The sequence below is a fragment of the Cherax quadricarinatus genome, chromosome 88, assembly GCF_038502225.1.
Source record: "Cherax quadricarinatus isolate ZL_2023a chromosome 88, ASM3850222v1, whole genome shotgun sequence".
NCBI lineage: Eukaryota > Metazoa > Arthropoda > Malacostraca > Decapoda > Parastacidae > Cherax > Cherax quadricarinatus.
The window spans coordinates 11526320-11551806 of NC_091379.1; the positions used below are offsets into that span (position 1 = coordinate 11526320).

At 40.1% G+C, this 25487-nt stretch overlaps 1 protein-coding gene and 1 long non-coding RNA gene across 3 annotated transcripts in view; one reads left to right on the forward strand and one right to left on the reverse strand.

Moving 5' to 3' along the window:
• The window catches only part of LOC138855276 (uncharacterized), a 104652-nt gene extending 81099 nt beyond the window's left edge, over positions 1-23553 (reverse strand). The window contains exon 1 of the long non-coding RNA XR_011394482.1: positions 23436-23553. This is a non-coding gene — a long non-coding RNA (uncharacterized lncRNA). The remainder of the gene's footprint in view (positions 1-23435) is intronic.
• LOC128698460 (neuroligin-1-like) overlaps positions 1-25487 on the forward strand; it is a 328336-nt gene that overhangs the window by 251705 nt on the left and 51144 nt on the right. The gene's annotated exons all lie outside the window — the stretch shown is intronic.

A 25487-nucleotide genomic window follows, 5' to 3' on the forward strand; every position in this document is an offset into this window, starting at 1 on the left:
TAATAATAGAAGTGTTTCACTCGTACGAGGCTCCGAGTTGGTACTTCCGTAGTTGTTACTCTCTTGCTTGTATATTATGTCCGTAGCTCCGAGTTGGTACTTCAGTAGTTGTTACTCTCTTGCTTGTATATTATGTCCGTAGCTCCGAGTTGGTACTTCAGTAGTTGTTACTCTCTTGCTTGTATATTATGTCCGTAGCTCCGAGTTGGTACTTCAGTAGTTGTTACTCTCTTGCTTGTATATTATGTCCGTAGCTCCGAGTTGGTACTTCAGTAGTTGTTACTCTCTTGCTTGTATATTATGACTGTAGTAAACGATAACTGTAGTAAATATCTGTAGTAAACGATAACTGTAGTAAACGATAACTGTAGTAAACGATAACTGTAGTAAATGATAACTGTAGTAAACGATAACTATAGTAAACGATAACTGTAGTAAATATCTGTAGTAAATGATAACTGTAGTAAACGATAACTATAGTAAACGATAACTGTAGTAAACGATAACTGTAGTAAACGATAACTGTAGTAAACGATAACTGTAGTAAACGATAACTGTAGTAAACGATAACTGTAGTAAACGATAACTGTAGTAAATGGTAACTGTAGTAAATGGTAACTGTAGTAAATATCTGTAGTAAACGATAACTGTAGTAAATATCTGTAGTAAACGATAACTGTAAACGATAACTATAGTAAACGATAACTGTAGTAAACAATAACTGTAGTAAACGATAAATGTAGTAAACGATAACTGTAGTAAACGATAACTGTAGTAAATATCTGTAGTAAACGATAACTGTAGTAAATATCTGTAGTAAATGGTAACTGTAGTAAATGGTAACTGTAGTAAATGGTAACTGTAGTAAATGGTAACTGTAGTAAACGGTAACTGTAGTAAACGGTAACTGTAGTAAACGGTAACTGTAGTAAACGGTAACTGTAGTAAACGGTAACTGTAGTAAACGGTAACTGTAGTAAACGGTAACTGTAGTAAACGGTAACTGTAGTAAACGGTAACTGTAGTAAACGATATCTGTAGTAAACGATATCTGTAGTAAATGATATCTGTAGTAAATGATATCTGTAGTAAACGATAACTGTAGTAAACGATAACTGTAGTAAATGATAACTGTAGTAAATGATATCTGTAGTAAACGGTAACTGTAGTAAACGGTAACTGTAGTAAACGATATCTGTAGTAAACGATATCTGTAGTAAACGATATCTGTAGTAAACGATATCTGTAGTAAACGATAACTGTAGTAAACGATAACTGTAGTAAACGATAACTGTAGTAAACGATAACTGTAGTAAATGATAACTGTAGTAAACGATAACTGTAGTAAACGATAACTGTAGTAAATGATATCTGTAGTAAACGATAACTGTAGTAAACGATAACTGTAGTAAACGATAACTGTAGTAAATGATAACTGTAGTAAATGATAACTGTAGTAAATGATAACTGTAGTAAACGATAACTGTAGTAAACGATATCTGTAGTAAACGATATCTGTAGTAAACGATATCTGTAGTAAACGATATCTGTAGTAAATGATATCTGTAGTAAACGATAACTGTAGTAAACGATAACTGTAGTAAACGATAACTGTAGTAAACGATAACTGTAGTAAACGATAACTGTAGTAAATGATAACTGTAGTAAACGATAACTGTAGTAAATGATAACTGTAGTAAATGATAACTGTAGTAAATGATAACTGTAGTAAACGATATCTGTAGTAAACGATATCTGTAGTAAACGTATCTGTAGTAAACGATAACTGTAGTAAACGATAACTGTAGTAAACGATAACTGTAGTAAACGATAACTGTAGTAAACGATAACTGTAAACGATAACTGTAGTAAACGATATCTGTAGTAAACGATATCGGTAGTAAACGATATCTGTAGTAAACGATAACTGTAGTAAACGATAACTGTAAATGATAACTGTAGTAAATGATAACTGTAGTAAATGATAACTGTAGTAAATGATAACTGTAGTAAATGATAACTGTAGTAAACGATAACTGTAGTAAATGATAACTGTAGTAAATGATAACTGTAGTAAATGATAACTGTAGTAAACGATAACTGTAGTAAACGATAACTGTAGTAAATGATAACTGTAGTAAATGATAACTGTAGTAAATGATAACTGTAGTAAACGATAACTGTAGTAAACGATAACTGTAGTAAACGATAACTGTAGTAAATGATAACTGTAGTAAACGATAACTGTAGTAAACGATAACTGTAGTAAACGATAACTGTAGTAAACGATATCTGTAGTAAACGATATCTGTAGTAAACGATATCTGTAGTAAACGATATCTGTAGTAAACGATAACTGTAGTAAACGATAACTGTAGTAAACGATAACTGTAGTAAACGATAACTGTAGTAAACGATAACTGTAGTAAACGATAACTGTAGTAAACGATAACTGTAGTAAATGATAACTGTAGTAAATGATAACTGTAGTAAATGATAACTGTAGTAAACGATAACTGTAGTAAACGATATCTGTAGTAAACGATATCTGTAGTAAACGATATCTGTAGTAAACGATAACTGTAGTAAACGATAACTGTAGTAAACGATAACTGTAGTAAACGATAACTGTAAACGATAACTGTAGTAAACGATATCTGTAGTAAACGATATCTGTAGTAAACGATATCTGTAGTAAACGATATCTGTAGTAAACGATAACTGTAGTAAACGATAACTGTAAATGATAACTGTAGTAAATGATAACTGTAGTAAATGATAACTGTAGTAAATGATAACTGTAGTAAACGATAATTGTAGTAAACGATAACTGTAAATGATAACTGTAGTAAATGATAACTGTAGTAAACGGTAACTGTAGTAAATATCTGTAGTAAACGATAACTGTAAATGATAACTGTTGTAAATGATAACTGTAAACGATAACTGTAGTAAATGATAACTGTAGTAAACGATAACTGTAGTAAATGATAACTGTAGTAAATAACAGTAGTAAACGGTAACTGTAGTAAACGATAACTGTAAACGATAACTGTAGTAAGTGATAACTGTAGTAAACGATAACTGTAGTAAACGATAACTGTAGTAAACGATAACTGTAGTAAACGATAACTGTAGTAAACGATAACTGTAGTAAATGATAACTGTAGTAAATGATAACTGTAGTAAATGATAACTGTAGTAAACGATAACTGTAGTAAACGATAACTGTAGTAAACGAAAGTTGTAGTAAACGATAACTGTAGTAAACGATAACTGTAGTAAACGATAACTGTAGTAAACGATAACTGTAGTAAACGATAACTGTAGTAAATGATAACTGTAGTAAACGATAACTGTAGTAAACGATAACTGTAGTAAACGATAACTGTAAACGATAACTGTAGTAAATGATAACTGTAGTAAACGATAACTGTAGTAAACGATAACTGTAGTAAACGGTAACTGTAGTAAATATCTGTAGTAAACGATAACTGTAGTAAATATCTGTAGTAAACGATAACTGTAGGAAACGATAACTGTAAACGATAACTGTAGTAAACGATAACTGTAAACGATAACTGTAGTAAACGATAACTGTAGTAAATGATAACTGTAGTAAACGATAACTGTAGTAAACGATAACTGTAGTAAACGATAACTGTAAACGATAACTGTAGTAAACGATAACTGTAGTAAATATCTGTAGTAAACGATAACTGTAGGAAACGATAACTGTAAAGGAAAACTGTAAACGATAACTGTAGTAAACGATAGCTGTAGTAAACGATAACTGTAGTAAACGATAACTGTAGTAAACGATAACTGTAGTAAACGATAACTGTAGTAAACGATAACTGTAGTAAACGATAACTGTAGTAAACGATAACTGTAGTAAACGATAACTGTAGTAAACGATAACTGTAGTAAACGGTAACTGTAGTAAATATCTGTAGTAAACGATAACTGTAGTAAATATCTGTAGTAAACGATAACTGTAGGAAACGATAACTGTAAACGATAACTGTAGTAAACGATAACTGTAGTAAACGATAACTGTAGTAAACGATAACTGTAGTAAACGATAACTGTAGTAAACGATAACTGTAGTAAACGATAGCTGTAGTAAACGATAGCTGTAGTAAACGATTACTGTAGTAAACGATAACTGTAGTAAACGATAACTGTAGTAAACGATAACTGTAGTAAATGATAACTGTAGTAAATGATAACTGTAGTAAATAACTGTAGTAAACGGTAACTGTAGTAAACGATAACTGTAGTAAACGATAACTGTAGTAAACGATAACTGTAGTAAACGATAACTGTAGTAAATGATAACTGTAGTAAACGATAACTGTAGTAAACGATAACTGTAGTAAACGATAACTGTAGTAAACGATAACTGTAGGAAACGATAACTGTAAACGATAACTGTAGTAAACGATAACTGCAGTAAACGATAACTGTAGTAAACGATAACTGTAGTAAACGATAACTGTAGTAAACGATAACTGTAGTAAACGATAACTGTAAATGATAACTGTAGTAAATGATAACTGTAGTAAATGATAACTGTAGTAAACGATAAATGTAGTAAACGATAACTGTAGTAAACGTTAACTGTAGTAAGCATTGACTTTAATAAACGATAACTGTAGTAAACGAGATCTGTAGTAAACGATAACTGTAGTAAACATTAATTGTAGTAAACGAGAACTGTAGTAAACGTTAACTGTAGTAAACGAGCACTGTAGTAAACGATAACAGTAGTAAACGATAACAGTAGTAAACGTTAACTGTAGTAAACGTTAACTGTAGTAAACGAGAACTGCAGTAAACGCAAGAATCCTTGTATTACACGAGTGTCCTTAATTAACATTTAAAAGACGAGTATCCTTAAATATTACTGGAAAATATCTAACACCAGCATGGATTCAGAAATGGAAGGTCATGTTAACTAATCTCCTCGAGATGCATGATCGACTAAAAGAAATCAGGCAGAAGGGATGGGTGGACTGCATGTTCCTACACTACGAGAAGGCTGTTGATGTTGTTAGGTAAGACACATATGCAACAGTTAGGTATCTTTATTTCGAAACGTTTCGCCTACACAGTAGGCTTCTTCAGTCGAGTACGGAAAAGTTGATAGAAGCAGAAGAGACTTGAAGACGATGTAATCAGTCCATCACCCTTGAAGTTCTGAGGTGGTCAGTCCCTCAGTCTGGAGAAGAGTATTGTTCCATAGTATTGTTTCAGACTATGGAACAATACTCTTCTCCAGACTGAGGGACTGACCACCTCAAAACTTTAAGGGTGATGGACTGATTACATCGTCTTCAAGTCTCTTCTGCTTCTATCAACTTTTCTGTACCCGACTGAAGAAGCCTACTGTGTAGGCGAAACGTTTCGAAATAAAGATACCTAACTGTTGCATATGTGTCTTACCTAACAACCTGTCCGTATTTTATACCATCTTATTGTTCAAGGCTGTTGATACTGTGCCGCATAGAATGGTACTTAGCAAGTAGAGAAGCCAACTGGGATGAAAGGAAAGGAGTTAGCATAGAAGAGGGAAGTGTACATATTTGAGTTTCAATCAACAATGACTATTGTTAAGCGTCATAGAGCTTCTGGTGTATATAAATGATCTGATTTCAGGAATTATCTTTCATATATCCTTGTTTGCAGAAGCCAAACTAATGAGAAAAATAAATGCTTCAGAGAGGTTTGCAGGAAGATCTGGAGAGATTATAGCAATGATCGAATAATTAATTCCCGAATCTACTCCTAGCAAAAGAAAAGTTATGAAGCTGGAAGAAAGGGAAAAAAAGACCAGAAACGGAGTACCACCTGAGAGAGGGAAAAGCTCAGAGAAAGATAAAAAGAAAAATGACCTGGAGGCAGCCATTATCCCGTCTCCTGGGGCACATATAAACGGAATAGCAACAACATAGACCAAGATTCTCAACACGAGGAGCTTTCATGAACCTAGACAAAGTAAAAAGACACAAGTGCAACTAATGTGACATTTTACTGTGGCAACGTTTCGCTCTCCAGGAGCTTTGTCAAGCACTGATCGCTGTTTCGAATACAATTAAACAAAACAACGTCAGCTTCACCATCTCCGAAGTCTTAGCAAGAATCCTCCTGAAAACAGTAAACCCTGCCATCACATAGTCTCTCCTGTTATACTACACAAAGCACAGAGTGAACACTGAAACAAGCTGCCTCATTCCAGTCTATATTTGTCCAACCTATTTTTATGTTACCCAAGTAATACCTTTTATATCATTTTACTCATGTACGAATTATTTGCTCTACCATATTGTACTACTACTACAACTTTTGTCACTACTACTACTACTACTACTACCACTAGTGAACATCGAAATGGTACCTCACTAGTATTGCACCTCACTCTGAGCCTTTATATACCCTCTGTGTCCATATACTGTTTGTATCGGCTTGACAAAGCTCCTGGAGAGTTGAAACGTTGCCACAATAAAATGCCACATTAGTTGCACTTGTGTCCTTTTACTTTACATATTGTCGGTAATTCTACCAACATTATTAAAACCTAGACGAAGTTTAGTTTAAAACGCACTACATTACATATGCAAGCTTCATTATTAAATACGCAGAGATGGCGAGAAACCCCCATACAGTGAGCCAAAAAATAAATCTTGGGAAAGCGAGAAGAGCACTAGCCCTGGTAGCTGAGGTAAGGATAATAGCTGCCACACATGCTAGCACTAGTCTTGATCTCACTAGGAAATGAAGAACAAGAGGAGATATAATCAATATTCAAAAAATTAAGAAGCACAGACATGACAAAGCTAATCTTTTTGGTGGATATACAACAAGAATATATAAATAAATCGCACTTAAGAAACTGATACTTCTGAAGACGTTTCTGTCCGACTTGGCTCCCTTCCCTTCGCGCTTCTGTGTGACTACTTAATGGTTCAAGCCTGTGTATTGTTCAAGTCATGTAATTGTGATTCTTTTATCCTTTATAAAACCAAAATAACTTGGCATGGTTGAAAATTATTCACCAATTTACATAAATAATGGTCAGTGTCTTTATAAGTGGGATATGTCATGACAGTGGTAACCAACTCTATATACAGGTAACTCTATATACAGGTAACACTTAAAGTCTCACCATCCCCAGGCAACACTAGCAGTCTCACCATCACCAGGCAACACTAGCAGTCTCACCATCACCAGGCAACACTAGCAGTCTCACCATCACCAGGCAACACTAGCAGTCTCACCATCACCAGGCAACACCAACAACCTCACCATCACCAGGCAACACCAACAACCTCACCATCACCTTGATACGTTGACTGTGTGGAACCAGAGGAATGGATATTAAAAAATGGGAGAAAGCAGAAGAGAAAAGAAAGCTGGAGGCAACACTTCAATAAAATAATAGTTGGTTGGAAGGCGAAAATAAATAAACTGTGGATAAAAAAAAATCAATATTCCCTGCGAGGAAAGAGTGAAGATGTGTAAAAAAAAAAGGGGGAGAAAGAGTTGAATAGGAGAAGAGGATAACTATCTGAAAAAACATATAAAAGAATGGAAGAGAAATTAAAAATGCTAAAGGAGACTATTGAGAAAATATAGGGAAAGTTAAAGCTGACATAATGAAGGGGAAAAAACAGGAGCAGAATAATAAGGGATAAAAGAGAAAAATAATTTGCAGAGATGCTCCCAGAAGATGAGGAGACACAGGCAGTAACAAGGGAGAGAAGAACTGGTGATCTGGAGAGGACACTGAAGGAGCGAAATAGGGAAGTCACTGATGATTTATGGGCTAGAAGAGCCTGATAATATGTCAGGAGGAAAGAGATAGGAGGAGGAATACGATTTTATAAAAGTCATTGAGTGTAAAGGAGGAGAGAAAGAATTAAAGCTGACGAAATGTGTTTAGAGGTTCTGGAAATATGTACTGGGAAAACGACATCTAGTCAAACTAACCTTTAGTCTCTACTTGCTCGACAAAAGAATCGTGAGGCAGAATGAGTTGAGTACGAGAGATCACAATATATACTTACTGATATGAGATGGAAAAGAACAGGGAACAGGTAACTGAGCACGCAGAATGTCAGGTATTTAGAAGAGAAACAAAGAGAGATGGAAGAATTTGGCAAGAGAAGGGAACAACAAGCCAGAATATATCTCCCAAGGTTCATCCTTGCCCATGTCTTAGCAGGAAAGACAAGGTCGACACCAACTTCTTCAAAACTTACAAAAGCCCTATTCTTTTTTCTTTTCTCCCGCCTTTCTGTTGATATAACCCTGATTTCTCACAATGTAACAGTGTACGCACTGTCCTCGTCTCTATCTTTTCCGTTCTCACAGATAAGCAACGCTCACAAAACCTGGACACCACAAACCAGAGAATATTATAAACTCAGAATACGTCACACTAAGAGATGAATTATTAAATAAGAGAGATATGAATCGAAAGAGCGGATAGCAGAGACAACTTCAGGTGCCACAGCTATCCCAGAAGGAAAAAAATAACTAAAATATCAAAAACCATATTCCCAGCAGGGTATCGAATGCCGAGGAAATAGAGGATGAGGGAAGAATTACACTGCTAGTAAGATACCAGTGGAAATTTGAAAGATGAGTAACAGAATTAAGTCAAATAATAGTAGAATAGGTACAGTTATGACTCGGGGATTCAAAGTAGTAGCAATAGTGATGTACAACGCAGCACCAAATAGCAGAAGACCAAAACAGGGAAATTAAAATAACAAAACACCATGAGTCATTCACAGCATAATATACGACCTATTTTAGGCCGCACTTGGAGAATGAGAGAGTATTTAATAGAGTGGACAGGGATAGACACGAGGCTAGGAGTAAAACCGGCAAGTGGCAAGCTTAGAGCCAGGAGCTTAGATTCGACCCCTGCAATCACATAGGTGAAGGAACACCCCCTTCCCCCCCCCCCACACACACAAAGGAAAATCATAGAAGAAATAATCAGGAGAGCTTTAAAAGAAAGAGGAACTAGAAGAACTTTGGAGGAAAGACTAGGAGAACCTTGGAGGAAACAAGAACCAAGAGAGCCTTGGAGGAAAACATAATTAGAAGGATCATGGATGAATAAAGAACCTGGCGATCCTTAGAGGAAATAAGAACCAGGAGGATCATTAAGTGCTAAAGAACCAAGAACAAAGAAGATCTTGTAGGAAGGAATAATCAAGAAGACCTTACAGGAAAACAAATAATCTGGACGAAAAAGTAAGAACCAGAATCATTTTGGAGGAAGAAAACGAGGAAAACCTTGAAGAAAAGTGAGGTTCAAAAAAGAATTAAATACGAGGAGGAAAACAAGGACGCAGGGGGACCTTGGAAGACAGTCCCAGTGTACCTGGATTTTTACCTGGAGAGAGTTCCGGGGGTCACCGCCCCCGCGGCCCGGTCTGTGACCAGGCCTCCTTAGGTCAGTGTCCCAGGATGCGACCCACACCAGTCGACTAACACCCAGGTACCCATTTTACTGATAGGGAACATAGACAACAGGTGGAAAGAAACACGTCCAATGTTTCTACTCTGGCTGGGAATCGAACCCAGGCCCTCACCGTGTGAAGCGAGAGCGTTAACCACCAGGCCACCAGAGCCTGATGAGACGTACAAGATAATGAGAGAAATTGAAATTTGAGAAAAATGAGTACGGAAGAACACATGAAGCTTAAAAACACAAATGAAAAACAGGAAGACTAAGCTTGGGGTGGAAAGATAATGGAACTAAGCTGGAGGTCCTATAGCCTATACACAAGTGTATATATAAGAAAGTTCAAGAGGATGCATGTATTATAATAATCTACTGTTTAACGGCAATGGAGCGGAGCCCAAGAGCTGTAGCTCGTCCTCCCGTCATGAACGTATACAGAGAGGGAGATCAAGGAATCAAGTTACCACAAGAACTCCATTCGCTTGCAAGAAACAGTCACTGCAACAGATGTCAACATTTCTCGCCCAAGATTGCAAGTTTTCCCAAAGGAACCAGTAGAACGACAACTGCATGACAGCTGCTGACACTCGGTATTTTCGGTACATCACAAATCCACTGATATTCAAGGCTGTATACCCTGAGAGGCGTGTATCTCACGGTGTGTATACTCGGAGAGCTTACTTAATCTCTCCTTTAAGAACTAAAGCATTCTTGATTAATGGCGCACGGGTTACAAGTAGCCTTAATGGCTCTCGTGTAACCCACAGGTTTTAAACCCGATAGCAACCATCCACTGGCATTTTAGTAAATAAGGGAAACGGATGGCAGTAGATAACCAACCTTTAGCTATCCACGACAATGACAAAACTGTATTTTCAGCACGACTTTGGCCGGAATAATTCAACATTAAGCACACACAACACAGGTAAGCAAACAACTACAAACTAATAACAGGACGGAATGGGCAGTTTAATAAAGTCTGTGTCTCCCACTGGGGATATTAGTGTGATGAATGGATTACAACGAGTATAGCAGTGAGGCAAAACAAACACATTCACAGGCGGGGAGGGATACGTCATCCCTTCACCATGCTTCCTATGGTATCCCCCTCACGTTGTCAATGCTCGTGGAAATTAAATCTGGATTAAAGTGAAGCTTCTTCAAGTAGATTTTTATTAAAGATAAAAGAAAGCTTAGTAAATATAGTTAAAAGGGAAATTATTATTATTATATTCATTGGATCATACTGCAGCTTTGCGTTGGATATATAAACGTCAAGAGTTGTATATATCCCTATTTTATGGAATATACTTGTATGGTGGTGAAAAAAATTACGTGCAGCCTTAGTGACCCTCGTGTAGTCGATAGGCTTGAAACCCCCATTTGCTAACCACCACCTTGGAAATAATAGGTAAGCAGGTTTGATTCAGGGAATGAAAGGGATAGCTCCAATTCATTAGATCAAGAGAGCCAAAACAAGATGAGACTATCTTTTGCGATCTCTCCTGTGAGTGAAAAAGATTCCGCCAGCGGGAGCGCTGACCCCCGGAACTCTCTCCAGGTATACTTCAGGTATACCTAAGACTCTATACTTCCCATTTCTCTGGCGCTCTGTGACACCTTGAGAGTTTGGCTCAGGAATTCTCTGATCTGGAGTAGGTGTCTAACACTAGGTACCTACTGATGAATAACACATGTGCAGCACCTGTGTGATTTTATTGATGAATAGAAATTAATTATGTGAAATGAATTTAGTGAATGTAAACCGTACGATAACACCTTTGAGTTCTGACGTACGAAGACAGAGTCGTTGAAAGTGCGCGGTGGATCACAAGATGTAGTATCAAGAACAAGAGGAGAAAGAAAAGAAGGAAAAAAAAATGCCAATCACTCGTGTATTCCGTCTACGAAGTCAAAAACTTAAAGAAATATTTCCACAACTCAGTGATCTCGCTGTAGCATTCGAGAACCATGACTTATGCTTGAACAAAAGTGCTTCATACCCCCTTTTTTTTAGCTTTTACTTATAACTCTTTTCATTCCATCTACTCCTTCCCTTTTCCCTCCTCTCTTTTGCTCTGCACCTCATCTTTCATGAATCCATCTGCCGACATATCCACCCCAAAGTACCTAAATACATACACGTCAACATTACAGCCTCCAAGTTAGCGCTCAATGTTTAAGAATATGAGGAAGAACACTGCAGGAGGCCCATACTAGGAACGTCTCTCACTAACCCAAATCCACTAACAAAAATATTTACCCAACTAGCCGGAGATGGACAGTTTTTCACTTAAATGACAAAAGACTCTCGAAGAAGTTACCACCAGGAGTTTTATGCTCTTGTTACTACTTCTAATATTACTCAAACTCTGATTCCAGCAGACTTACGTTGTGTATGTGTGTGTGTGTGTGTGTGTGTGTGTGTGTGTGTGTGTGTGTGTGTGTGTGTGTGTTTGTCCTAGCAGGTAACTTACCTACTTTATGTAGTTCTCAGTCCTAGCAGCTGACTGTTCACCTACATTCTATAGTTCTCAGTCCTAGCAGCTGACTGTTCACCTACATTCTTTAGCTCTCAGTCCTAGCAGCTGACTGTTCACCTACATTCTATAGTTCTCAGTCCTAGCAGCTAACTGTTCACCTACATTCTATAGTTCTCAGTCCTAGCAGCTGACTGTTCACCTACATTCTATAGTTCTCAGTCCTAGCAGCTGACTGTTCACCTACATTCTATAGTTCTCAGTCCTAGCAGCTGACTGTTCACCTACATTCTATAGTTCTCAGTCCTAGCAGCTGACTGTTCACCTACATTCTATAGTTCTCAGTCCTAGCAGCTGACTATTCACCTACATTCTATAGTTCTCAGTCCTAGCAGCTGACTGTTCACCTACATTCTTTAGTTCTCAGTCCTAGCCGCTGACTGTTCACCTACATTCTATAGTTCTCAGTCCTAGCAGCTGACTGTTCACCTACATTCTATAGTTCTCAGTCCTAGCAGCTGACTGTTCACCTACATTCTATAGTTCTCAGTCCTAGCAGCTGACTGTTCACCTACATTCTATAGTTCTCAGTCCTAGCAGCTGACTGTTCACCTACATTCTTTAGTTCTCAGTCCTAGCAGCTGACTGTTCACCTACATTCTGTAGTTCTCAGTCCTAGCAGCTGACTGTTCACCTACATTCTATAGTTCTCAGTCCTAGCAGCTGACTGTTCACCTACATTCTATAGTTCTCAGTCCTAGCAGCTGACTGTTCACCTACATTCTTTAGTTCTCAGTCCTAGCAGCTGACTGTTCACCTACATTCTATAGTTCTCAGTCCTAGCAGCTGACTATTCACCTACATTCTATAGTTCTCAGTCCTAGCAGCTGACTGTTCACCTACATTCTTTAGTTCTCAGTCCTAGCAGCTGACTGTTCACCTACATTCTTTAGTTCTCAGTCCTAGCAGCTGACTATTCACCTACATTCTTTAGTTCTCAGTCCTAGCAGCTGACTGTTCACCTACATTCTCTAGTTCTCAGTCCTAGCAGCTGACTGTTCACCTACATTCTATAGTTCTCAGTCCTAGCAGCTGACTGTTCACCTACATTCTTTAGTTCTCAGTCCTAGCAGCTGACTGTTCACCTACATTCTGTAGTTCTCAGTCCTAGCAGCTGACTGTTCACCTACATTCTGTAGTTCTCAGTCCTAGTAGCTGACTGTTCACCTACATTCTATAGTTCTCAGTCCTAGCAGCTGACTGTTCACCTACATTCTATAGTTCTCAGTCCTAGCAGCTGACTGTTCACCTACATTCTTTAGTTCTCAGTCCTAGCAGCTGACTGTTCACCTACATTCTTTAGTTCTCAGTCCTAGCAGCTGACTGTTCACCTACATTCTATAGTTCTCAGTCCTAGCAGCTGACTGTTCACCTACATTCTATAGTTCTCAGTCCTAGCAGCTGACTGTTCACCTACATTCTATAGTTCTCAGTCCTAGCAGCTGACTGTTCACCTACATTCTTTAGTTCTCAGTCCTAGCAGCTGACTGTTCACCTACATTCTATAGTTCTCAGTCCTAGCATCTGACTGTTCACCTACATTCTTTAGTTCTCAGTCCTAGCAGCTGACTGTTCACCTACATTCTATAGTTCTCAGTCCTAGCAGCTGACTGTTCACCTACATTCTATAGTTCTCAGTCCTAGCAGCTGACTGTTCACCTACATTCTTCAGTTCTCAGTCCTAGCAGCTGACTGTTCACCTACATTCTGTAGCTCTCAGTCCTAGCAGCTGACTGTTCACCTACATTCTGTAGTTCTCAGTCCTAGCAGCTGACTGTTCACCTACATTCTATAGTTCTCAGTCCTAGCAGCTGACTGTTTACCTACATTCTTTAGTTCTCAGTCCTAGCAGCTGACTGTTCACCTACATTCTATAGTTCTCAGTCCTAGCAGCTGACTGTTCACCTACATTCTGTAGTTCTCAGTCCTAGCAGCTGACTGTTCACCTACATTCTATAGTTCTCAGTCCTAGCAGCTGACTGTTCACCTACATTCTATAGTTCTCAGTCCTAGCAGCTGACTGTTCACCTACATTCTGTAGTTCTCAGTCCTAGCAGCTGACTGTTCACAAACAGATCTCAGACCTATCAAATAATATTCATTAATGGTGTACACAATCATGGCACAAAACACTCACTAGGTTTCACTGCTCCTAGCTATGGTAGGAAACATTCACTGACGTTCAGGAAGTCTCAACCATAGTAGGAAACGTTCACTTGCGTTCTTGCGTTGGCAGTCTGAGGCAGGAAACGTTCACCATCGTCCAGAGAGGACACGTCGAGGTAATAAACTTGACATATTATAGTAATTCAGATCTTGTCTGGATAATTAAGATCCAATATGGCGAGTGATTTGTAGGGTTAATCCAGCACATCATAATTGAAGTGAGTGAAGAGGGGAGGAACGAGAGAGAGAGAGAGAGAGAGAGAGAGAGAGAGAGAGAGAGAGAGAGAATGAGCGATATGATTTACTTAACCGTATGTAATTAACACGCACACAAGCACGTGCGCGCACTCAAACACGTATGAGCTGTGATACGACCCCTGCAACCACAAATAGACGAGTACACACACACACACACACACACACACACACACACACACACACACACACACACACACGGTGTACGTTAGGCCCATATTGGAGTATGCGGCACCAGTTTGGAACCCACACCTAGCCAAGCACGTAAAGAAACTAGAGAAAGTGCAAAGGTTTGCAACAAGACTAGTCCCAGAGTTAAGAGGTATGTCCTACGAGGAGAGGTTAAAGGAAATCAACCTGACGACACTGGAGGACAGGAGATATAGGGGGGACATGATAACGACATACAAAATACTGAGAGGAATTGACAAGGTGGACAAAGACAGGATGTTCCAGAGATTGGACACAGTAACAAGGGGACACAGTTGGAAGTTGAAGACACAGATGAATCACAGGGATGTTAGGAAGTATTTCTTCAGCCACAGAGTAGTCAGTAAGTGGAATAGTTTGGGAAGCGATGTAGTGGAGGCAGGATCCATACATAGCTTTAAGCAGAGATATGATAAAGCTCACGGTTCAGAGAGAGTGACCTAGTAGCGATCAGTGAAGAGGCGGGGCCAGGAGCTCGGACTCGACCCCCGCAACCTCAACTAGGTGAGTACACACACACACACACACACACACACTTGAACCACAAATGGGCGAGTACAAACAGGCGATTACAAGCACATGCAGGGTTAAAGTCACAGTGATGAATGAGACACAATAATGGGAGGAAGTAACAAGTGGAGTCCAACAAGGATCAGTGTTAGGACCACTACTGTTCATGATATACGAGAACGATCTACCAGTGGGGACTGAGTTCGTTGTTTGTGTCTGCGGATAATGTAAAACCAACAAGAAGAATAAGAACAGGAGAGAGACAGTGATAAATTTAAGGGAGACCTCAGTAGACTACAGATGTGGTCAAATCTGTGGTTCGTGGAGTTCATCTCTAACAGAAGCAAACTCGTAAGAATTTGAAAAGGAGAAGGACGACCGGAAGCAGAGTACAGCATGAGAAGAAAGCTGTAAATATCAGAAAGTGAAAAGGACCTGGGGTAAACATATATATATATATATATATATATATATATATATATATATATATATATATATATATATATATATATATATATATATATATATATATATATATATATATATATATATATATATATATATATATATATATATATATATATATATATATATATAAACAGTATATATCAGGAATTACACTGATACCGTATAACACCAGCAACATATACGAGCATAAAAAACTTCGTAATAGCGTACTGGAATCTAAATAACGATTCCTTCAAAAATAATATACGGCCCTATTATGGAGCCCACACCTGGTCACCAGCCTGGTCACCAGCCTGGTCACCAGCCTGGTCACCAGCCTGGTCACCAGCCTGGTCACCAGCCTGGTCACCAGCCTGGTCACCAGCCTGGCCATCCTAAGATTTGCAAACTTATTCCAGAGCTGAAAGGAAGGTCCTTTGTGGAGAGTTGATGACTAAAACTCACGTTTAACAGTTGGGTATACCTGTATACCTGGAGTATACCTGGAGAGGATTTCGGGGGTCAACGCCCCCCGGCTCGGTCTGAGACCAGGCCTCGTGATGGATCAAGGTCTGACTAACCAGGCTGTTACTATTGGCCGCACGCAAACTGACGTATGAACCACAGCCCGGCTGGTCACCTATCTTAATTGTTAAAACGTTTCTCCTATACATTACACTTCAGTCAAAAAAGGGGAATGTATTGGAGGCAGCAGGAGCAGTGGCGAGGTATTGTATGTACCATATACAGCATACACTATGTATAGAGTTGCAGAAGCCGAATCTAGCAGCTTTGGTGAAGAGATCAACAAGGAAAGGCTAAATTATGACAAAAAAAATGCCTAAAATTATAAGAGCAGATGAGGACACTGAAATACGAGGGGCAATATCAAGGGGACGCAAGTGGAAGGTGAAGTCACAGATGAGCCATGGGACGTAAGGATGTAAATTGTGTCGGGGAGATTAGAAAGTGGAATGAAGGAAAACACAAAACTCAGTCTCAAGATGAGGTACGATAAGAACCAAGAGGCCAAAAATCAGTGATGCCGATCATAATTATCAAGAGGAGCTGAGTTACGACCACTCCTCAAAATATTTCAGTGAATTCGGTACTCACTTTCACACACACACACACACACACACACACCTAGATAGTGGGCACAATTAAGACTGGGTGATTAATAGTAGTAATTCTGGCGATATACAACCCGCCACCTAACAAAAGAGACCAAGACAGGTATAGGAAGACAACAACAAAAGCAATGGCTGACATTAAACAAAAGCAGAACTAAATCTCAGCTACTTATTATGGGTGATTTCACACACAAAATAGACAGAGTGAATAAGGACCCACGAGAAGACCCGGAAATATGGAAAGCTAAATTGATAGAAGTGCTTAGGGAATGCCTTGTGGATCAGCATATTAAGGAAACAACAAGAGAGAGAGAGAGGCACAAGCCAGCATGAAACGATCTACTGTTTACTGCAAAACAGAATATGAGAGCCCCCTGGGCACTAGTTTTCATGACGAAAATTAGACATATGTCCAACATCTGGGTATTTTTATTCTAAACGTTTCGCCATCCAGTGACTATCAATACAAATCCAAGCATATGATTGTAAGACAGAAGAAATATATACAAAAGATGAGGTAATCAGTCTCTCAACCTAGAAGTTGGTGTGAAGAGCACCGTAGTCAAGATTCTGGAGCACAGGCAAGAAGACTGGCGCTTATATACTGGCGTCAGGTGGAAAGGAATGGGTAGGAAACTATTGCATAGTCACTGGTAAGCGGGATTCTCCAGTGGAAGTAGGTCATAGCCAAGAGATGGGTTAGTGGTAGTAGTAGAAGCAGCCGTGTAGAAGGTTATGCACATGTTCTCTCAACCAAGTATTCATACTGTACTAAGAACTTCGTGTGCCTTGTGGAATTAAATATAATGGGATGGATGACAAATGGAGAGGGTGAGAAATCTGCTTTTAAAAGAACGAAGATGCACAATACCCTGACAGAAACAATACACAAATAACCCACACAGTCAAAGTGTAACTTGCGAATGGTTCAAGACGGAACGAAACGTTGCATAAGTTTTTCTCTTTCCTATGTACGGGTTATTTGTGAATTACTTTTAGAAGATGGAACTACGAAGCACAGAGGATTCGTGAATGCAGTGCAATAGGAAAGGGAACTCAGTAGATAAAATGATAATAGTACCTAGCTAGCAATTGTCAATAGGCAGAGAACTTTATACCTAGAGAAAGAGGAAACAGTTAAAATACATCCCTTGGTTCACCCAAAGATGCAGGATGGCAATAGAGAAAATAATATAAGCATGGGAAAACTACAGAAAGAAACTAATGTAAAAGAGAGAGGAAAAGGGTTAAACGGGAAATTGAGGCTGACATATCACCGAAGATCAACAATCTTGTCTTACCAAGCAGTTGGTAAGACAATCACCTTTGTCATCACGCTGCTCCTGTCATGATGTCATGACTGATAACTTGGTGCAGTTATCAGTGTTACCCATGTCAACACGCTGCTACTGTCGTTACTGATAATTTGGTGCAGTCATCAGTGTCATTCACATATGATAACAGATATCAGTGTCCTTGTCAACTAATGGATAAGGTGGTGCCAGTATTATCAACATACTCATTCACTATGACAGATAACCTGAACTAATGGCCATATGGTGCTTGGTTGCCGCTCCTTCCATATAACTAAGACCTGCGTCAGGAAACACTTGTCCTGTTTCCTGACAAACCTTACCTAAGTTGCTTCCCCATTTAATACATCCGAGGTATTAAAACATTTGAGGTATTTAATACATATGAGGAATTTAATTCATCTGAGGAATTTAATTCATCTGAGGAATTTAATTCATCTGAGGTATTGTTTAAGAAAGACTCGTAAACAAACACTAGGACATTTATTAGGAAACGTTTCGGCCCTGGGACCTTGATTAAGATCCAAGGACCGAAACGTTTTGTAATTGTCTTAATGTTTGCTTACTCGCCTATTTTAAACCAATTTGTCTGTATCTATTACAAAGATTTATACCATCTGAGGTGTTCTCTGAGGTTAATACATTCTTTCAACTTGGAAACTGATTATCCAGAGGATTCATCCGGAGGACACATCTAGGTGATACATCTAAACTATGGATGTGTCATTTCGTAAGTTCAAACTTGCCACTACATCTAACTGAGGCCAACAGACTCAGTGAGCTGCGGTGAGCGGTTCTTCTAACGCCAGTAGATAGGTACGATTCGGTGGTCAGGTACCTACTGCATAGACGTGTACCCTGAGGAGTTCAGGTACTTAATGTTGAAGCCAGTAGACGTGTACCCTTAGGTGTGCAGGTACCTACTGCTTAGGTGCGTATCCTGAGGCGCTCAGGTACATACTGTTACTAAAGCCAGTAGACTGTACCCTTAGGTGGTCAGGTACCTACTGCTTAGATGTGCACCGTGAGGCACTCAGGAACTTACTGCTCTAAGGCCGGCTCAGCAGCCCCCACATTGGGTTTGACGACGTACCCAGTGGTACTGCCGGCCGGCAGGTTAACTATTTAACCGCTAGTTTGGCAGGGGCCGCAACACCACTCCTTTTCCCCTTCCCAAATATTAAACACAGCAAGACAAATGCAACATGTAGGAATTCCCATTCTTAGAGACGTTTCGCCCACTAGGGGGCTTTACACAAATAACCCGCACATAAAAGAAAGAAGCTTACGACGACGTTTCGGTCCGACTTGGACCATTTACAAAGTCACACTAACCAGAAGTGGAGTACGACGGCTATATATAGGCAGGAATAGGTGGGTGGTACTGGTAGTAGTAGTAGTAGTAGAAGAGGTAGTAGTAGTAGTAGAAGAGGTAGTAGTAGTGGTAGTAGTGGGGAATAAGGAGGACGAGCCAGTCAAATACAAAGGAAGGGGAGCACTGCAAGGGAGCTAGGTGCTTACAGAGGGAGAACAAGCGCACAGAGGTGGGTGAAGGGGGAAGTGGAGAAATAAATAAAGAAGGAACAGAAACACGAGACAGAAGAGAGAAAGACAACCCAGAGGAGAAAAAGGAAAGAGGAAAGGGGAAGAGGGAGAAGAAAAAGAAAAAGAAAAAAATGAGGAGTCAGGTTAAGTCACGGGTGTTCTGAAGTTTGGAGCATTTTACAATGTAGTGGGAGAGGAAGGCATCTACAGAGACGAAGCCACGACTAAGATTCATACAAGGAAAGTTGTGTATTAGAGAGGATTCAACTAGACGGCGACTGTTCGAGTTGGAAGTAGGGAAGACAGTTTTAGCTGAAAACCAGTCAATAGGATGGTTATGATCTCTGACGTGACAGAAAAGAGCATTGTTAGTGTCGGGAAGCCTAACACTATTTTTGTGCTCCCTAAGTCTGTCAGAAAGAGATCGACCAGTTTCTCCGAAGTATTGAAGAGGACAGGAGGAGCAAGAAACATCTGTAGAGGGAGGAGAGGTATGAACGAGATTAGTGCGAAGAGTGTTAGTCTGGTGGAAGGTAAGCTTGATGTCTAAGGGACGGAGAGAATTGTTGAGATTAGAAAGACCGGGAAAATTTGCAAGACGTGAGGAGGTTAATAACATTATCAAGAGGAGCCTCACAACAGCTGGATGCCCAGCAGTAAGGGAGCCACCCCAACTATGCAGATCTGATGGCAGCCAGAAGCGTCCAGATGGTATCACCCTTCAAGCCTGGACAGATGGGAAGCAGGTGGTGTGGGACTATACATGTGCATCTACCTTGGCTGATACCTATCTCCAATACACCAGGGAGGAAGGAGGGGCAGCTGCCAGCTTCAGGGAGTTCCAAATGTCTAGAAAATATGGAGAACTTGCCCATCATTATATGTTTGTTCCCATAGGCTCAGAGACCCTTGGCTCATGGGGAAAGAGTGCATCTAAATTCCTTAAGGAGCTGGGAAAAAGACTCATCAGGGTAACTAGGGATCCCAGGGCAGCTAGTTTTCTGTTCCAGCGGCTCAGTGCGGCTGTTCAAAGGGGTAATGGCTGCTGTATTTTGGGCACACGCCCCAGCTCTGAGGAGCTGGATGAGATTGTCGCCTTATAATCGGTGATACACACGTAACAACATGTACCTTATATGCCACCTTTATATCAACAAAGTATCTCTTAAATCTTCTGTACAACATATATATATATATATATATATATATATATATATACTTTGTATACATTGCTTCACGCGTTAACACTTACCATTACCCCTTGAAAGTAATATCAGGAACGCTACACTCACAGTATCAGACACTGCAACATAACGGTATCTTGGTACTGATGATACCTTTAACAACTTAATTGCCTGACCACTAGTTACGAGCGAGGGGGTTAGATGTGAGAGGGACCTGGCTAGTTACGAGTGAGGGGGTTAGATGTGAGAGGGACCTGGCTAGTTACGAGTGAGGGGGTTAGATGTGAGAGGGACCTGGCTAGTTACGAGTGAGGGGGTTAGATGTGAGAGGGACCTGGCTAGTTACGAGTGAGGGGGTTAGATGTGAGAGGGACCTGGCTAGTTACGAGTGAGGGGGTTAGATGTGAGAGGGACCTGGCTAGTAGGTCTGCTACACTACCTGTTAAAGATTACATTCTAGTGGGCCCCGCCTCCTTTATAATTTTCTCCTCCTCAGTTTTATAGCACTCGTATATACACTATACACAAATAACCCGCACATAAAAGAGAGAAGCTTATGACGACGTTTCGGTCCGACTGGGACCATTGACAAAGTCACACCCGTATATAGGTGTTCATTCTGTTGTTTCACCTTCACACTGTTACGTACTATGGAGAAGAACTCTTCTCCAGGCTGAGGGACTGACCACCTCAAACCTAAGTCTTCCAGGGTGACGAACTCTTTACATCGTCTACACATATCCGTTTCTGTTGCATCTGTATTCGACTGAAGAAACCTACTATGTAGCCGAAGCGCTTCGGAATAAAATTACTTAACTGTTGCGCATCTCATCTCAACTTTGTTATTATCTGCCCTCATATTCACTATGAAATGTTAAAATATAAAGTGTGTAATTAGAATTTCCTAGTAAAATAATCGTGAAAGTGAAAGCAAAGTGCACGTTAGTGAATACCTCGTGAAGGTGAAACACAAAATTATACCAAGAATAATAATAATAATCTTTATTTACTACCAGTACATGTACAAGGTATACAGACCATAGTTGACATCAATGACATACTACTATATAGAAACCCGCTTGTTATGATGAGTATTTCCCGCAAATTAGGTCAGTTTTGTCCCAGGATGCGACCCACACCAGTCCACTAACACCCAGGATGTGACCCACACCAGTCCACTAACACCCAGGATGTGACCCACACCAGTCCACTAACACCCAGGATGTGACCCACACCAGTCCACTAACACCCAGGATGTGACCCACACCAGTCCACTAACACCCAGGATGTGACCCACACCAGTCCACTAACACCCAGGACGTGACCCACACCAGTCCACTAACACCCAGGATGTGACCCACACCAGTCCACTAACACCCAGGATGTGACCCACACCAGTCCACTAACACCCAGGATGTGACCTACACCAGTCCACTAACACCCAGGATGTGACCCACACCAGTCCACTAACACCCAGGATGTGACCCACACCAGTCCACTAACACCCAGGATGTGACCCACACCAGTCCACTAACACCCAGGATGTGACCCACACCAGTCCACTAACACCCAGGATGTGACCCACACCAGTCCACTAACACCCAGGATGTGACCCACACCAGTCCACTAACACCCAGATACCAATTTTACTGATGGGGAACATAAACAGGTGTAAAGAAAGACGCCCAATGTTTCTACCTTCACCAGGAATCGAACCTGGACCCTCGCCGTGTGAAGAGAGCTTCAGCCACCAGGCCACTAATTATAATTAGTACACTTACGATAATTATCGTAAGTGTACATTTTCCATACATGGGGAATGGATGTGTTGTAACGTCATGTAACGTTTAATTAGAATAAATCAAAACATGTTGAAAACGGGAAGAAAATAATTCATTGTATTAACATACAAGATTATACGTATACAGCATAATGCCATAAAAAAATATACCACTTAAGATCTTACAGTTTTCTTGAACTAAAAGAATTTTTATAGTATATTCAGCATTACCATTATTATATTCAGCATTAATATTATCCTCAGCATTAATATTATCACATTAAGGATCATTCAACGTCTTGGCAATGAGATCAATTTGATCTCAGGTAAAGACATTCTCCAAAGGACATTATATACACTGCCATCAACTTTCTCACATTTTGAGTGGCAGTTTATCTACCAATACTCACCCAAACTGCCCAGAACTCACTATGTTGAGGTAACTGATGGAGTTTTTAAACTGTCAGTGGCTTTCCACTTTAATTCCCAATTACATGTTACTTCCATATGCATTTATGTATGTCCCTTTCACTCCCTCGCATAAATAATAGCATACTCATTAATAAAACTTAATGTATGCAGAGGGGGTCAATTAATTAAATACACTCCATTACACGCAAAAGGATATATGCACCGTAAGGTATATATTTCTCAATGTATATATGGTAAGAGTTTATTTTGGAGGGCAGGTGACATGGAGCCTTAATGACCATCGTGTAGTCGATAAACTTAAAGCCTCATTAATCAACCTTGAACTTCGTTTGTTTTTCCCACAGTATGTCCTCGGAGAAAAACTCTAACCACATCATAACTTTCATTCGGGGCAAAATAAAGACGTATATCACTCACTAACGTTGCTGAGACGTACCATCATCCAACGCAATCTCTGGAACCGTCAAAGATATCCTTTCCTACATAGTGATGTACGTTAGTCACGTCGAACAGTGTTCCCGTCCTTGATGCACTGACATAATCCACCTCAGACACTGTCCCATATCCAACTGATTCCCATTCTCGGTTGCTTTGCTAAGTCTGAAGCCTAATGACTACAACAGGGTTCACTAAGTCTGCAGTCACCTGTACTCAGTCATGGATACTATAATTCGTCATATAAGTATTAAAACAAACTCGAGGTGTATACTTACTAAACTATACATTACACCACGTATACATACAGTGTTGTTCTCAGTACTTAAGCATTAACTGAGATGGATTCATTAGATAATGTACAGTGTATCAGCCGTCAGCTTCGAGGCTTCACATAAGCTGATCAACACATTCAGCCGACACTACAGTCTCCCTGGTCAATATTCCGAAACATTCAGACAACCACTAAATAAAAAAATACGAGTTTTTCACTGTGACACACCAAACATTAACCAGATTTGCCTTGATAATTAATAAGCCGCCTATATATTCCACATATTTACGCAAATAGATTTTAGTTGTTGTTATTCAAGACAGAATAGAAGGAGACTGGTTGTCTCTATTTCGACCTCCGACTGAGATCCTCTTCAGTCTCCCAAACGAGGTTCCTGGATAACAGTGAGAGACATTGAGCCTTTCCAGCATAAATGCTTTCCTGAAGAAAGCATTTAATTGAACTTCTCACTGGAAGCCTTTTCTCACAACTTTCCTCTTCAGCTTTTAAAACTTTCACTCATGGGTTTGCTACCGGCTTTATTGGTAACTTCACACTATGTCTTTCATCAAGGAGGTGTCTTGATGCTGGTGAACGGCTTCTGATGAACGGAAGTGGGGCTATTCTTTCCGGAGTGAATTCTTCATTGTTTACCATTCTTCAGGGCCAGTACGATCCTAAGGAGTAAGCGCCTAGAATTAGCTTGGAAAATGCTGCCCTGTGATTTGAGTGTGTTCATGCTTGAAAGTGTGTGTGCGCGTTTGTACTCACCTATTTGTGGTTGAAGGGGTCGAGACATAGCTCCTGGCCCCGCCTCTTCATTGGTCGCTACTAGGTCCTCTCCCTACGCTATGAGCTTTATCATACCTCGTCTTAAAACTGTGTATGGTTCCTGTCTCCACTACATCACTTGCCAGACAACTCTATGACTAAAGAACTACTTCCTAACATCCATTTGACTTATCTGAGTTCAACTTCCAATCGTGACCCCTTGTTTCTGTGTCCCATCTCTGGAACATCTTGTCTCTGTCCACTTTGTTAATTTCTTGCAGTATTTTGTATGTCGTTATCATGTCTCCCCTATCCCTCCTGTCCTCCAGTATCGTCAGGCCGATTTCCCTTAACCTCTCATCGTAGGACATTCCCTTAGCTCTGGAACTTTCCTTGATGCAAACCTTTGCACTTTCTCTAATTTTATGACGTGCCTAACCAGGTGTGTGTTCCAAACTGGTGCTGCATACTCCAGTATGTGCCTGACGCACATGATGTACAGTGTCTTGAATGAATCCTTACTAAAGTATCGGAACGGTATTCTCAGGTTTGCCAGGCACCCATATGCTGCAGCAGTTATCTAGTTGATGTTCGCCTCGGGAGATGTGCTCGGTATTATACCCACCCCAAGATCCTTTTCCTTGAGCGAGGTTTGCAGTCTTTGGCCACCTAGCCTATACTCTGTCTGTGGCCTTCTTTGCCCTTCCCCGATCTTCACGACTTTACATCTGGCTGGGTTAAATTCTAGGAGCCAGTTGCTTGTCCAGCCTGTCCAGGTCTCTTTGTAGTTCTGCCTGATCTTCATCTGATTTAATTCTCCTCATTAGCTTCACATCATCTGCAAACAGGGACACTTCTAAGTCTATCCCTTCCGTCATATTATTCACATACTCCAAAAATAGCACTGGTCCTAGGACTGACCCCTGTGGAACCCAGCTCGTCACAGGCGCCCACTTTAATACCTCCTCACGTACCATGGCTCGTTTTTTCCTCCCTGTCAGGTATTCT